This window comes from Xyrauchen texanus, chromosome 41 (genome assembly GCF_025860055.1).
Source record: "Xyrauchen texanus isolate HMW12.3.18 chromosome 41, RBS_HiC_50CHRs, whole genome shotgun sequence".
NCBI classification, from domain to species: domain Eukaryota; kingdom Metazoa; phylum Chordata; class Actinopteri; order Cypriniformes; family Catostomidae; genus Xyrauchen; species Xyrauchen texanus.
This window is the reverse complement of record NC_068316.1, coordinates 12,100,022-12,101,600: the sequence shown is the minus strand read 5'-3', so window position 1 is coordinate 12,101,600 and position 1,579 is coordinate 12,100,022.

Sequence of the window (1,579 nt, the reverse complement as noted above, 5' to 3'; positions counted from 1 at the left end):
TCCCCCTATATTCAACAACGAAATCTCCTTTATTAAAAGGGGCAATGCAAACACTCCACGACCTGAAAAAAAAGAATTGTTAATACAATCTTTTGTAGACATTTAACTAATACACTGATGGTTAGCCCACTATAAAGAACTTCTATAATTATGCTTTGTAATAACGAGGGTTTCTACACCATTTGACAATGAATCTCCATGACAACACTACTAATGACTTTTTAAAATCAATTGTTAGATAACTACTCTCACAAAGAGCAATTTATAACTTCTAAAATGTACAAAAAAATTAAAATTAATAAAAGGAGTAAATGTTTATCTGTAATCTGATTGTAATATACACACACATATATGACCTCAGAGCCAATGATTATGAAAAGAACCATGGTTTCTATAGTATGTTGGTGGTTGATTTATGATTTAAAAATATCACAATTAAAAATCTGTGGTAATTGTGATTTTCTTACACATAACATACAGTAAGGAGCCCTACTCATTACATGCGGGCAATACACATAGGCTATAGTGGCCACGAACGAAGAATTCATTCGACGACTCGTTTATTCGTGGCCACGATTAATTAATTTGTTCCCTGGTGTTTGTTAAATTAAAATTAATTCGTGGGAACGTGTAAAGTAAATATAATCACGATATATATTTTCCCCGCGTCATGTGCAGAGCTCCATAGTATTTTTTATAAACCATTATTATCTTTACAAATCAACTTACATCTAGAGGTTCTCTACAAACATACCTTTATAATCATTTATGTATTTAGCCTCCAATAATTCGTCGGTCTTATCAGTGGCATTGATAACATGGTCCTCGGCATCTTTGGTTGGTTTAATTCTCCTCCGTCTCATTTTGATGTTGAAGGCCGTCTCGGTCTCAGCGTCGCCCGGGATTCACGAAGGCCGCTCCGGTCTCTTAATCTCCGCCACGCGGTGCCCAACGTTTAGCAAATTAGTACACACTACACCACGCGCAATAAACAAGTAAACACTTTAACTTATATACCGACATACAATTTAAGTTTATTTATAGTATATTTGACACATTCAAAGAACAACATCAATTATAAAAATTCAAAACTCCATTAGGTCATGTAATTTAACAATCTTACGAATAATTCGAACATTTGATGTCTTTTTATCGTATTTTTTTATATTTTCTATCGAATATAACATTAAAAAGACTAATTACCTGTAAGAATTGATTAATACCGTTGATTGACACCGATAAACGTTGGGTTTCGTCATGTGATTTAGCGATTTGCGCATGAGCAGTTGGTGAAATGTGTGTCATTGTATGTTACGTCACAGGTGTGCTTACGGGTGCACTTCCGCAACCATACTATAGGGGCGCTAAAGGACACACACTTACACACAGAAATCAGGTAAATGTTCATGGTGGGGATTTAGAAAAAAACTGCACTAGGCATACCAGCAACGCCTCCTGTGGCTATTAAAAGCAAAACATTGTGGGGACCGGGGATCTGGTCCCCACAATGTTTTTGGTCCCCACTTTGTGAGTGTGCTAACATGATGAGGACCCCACCATGTAATAAAAACAAACACAC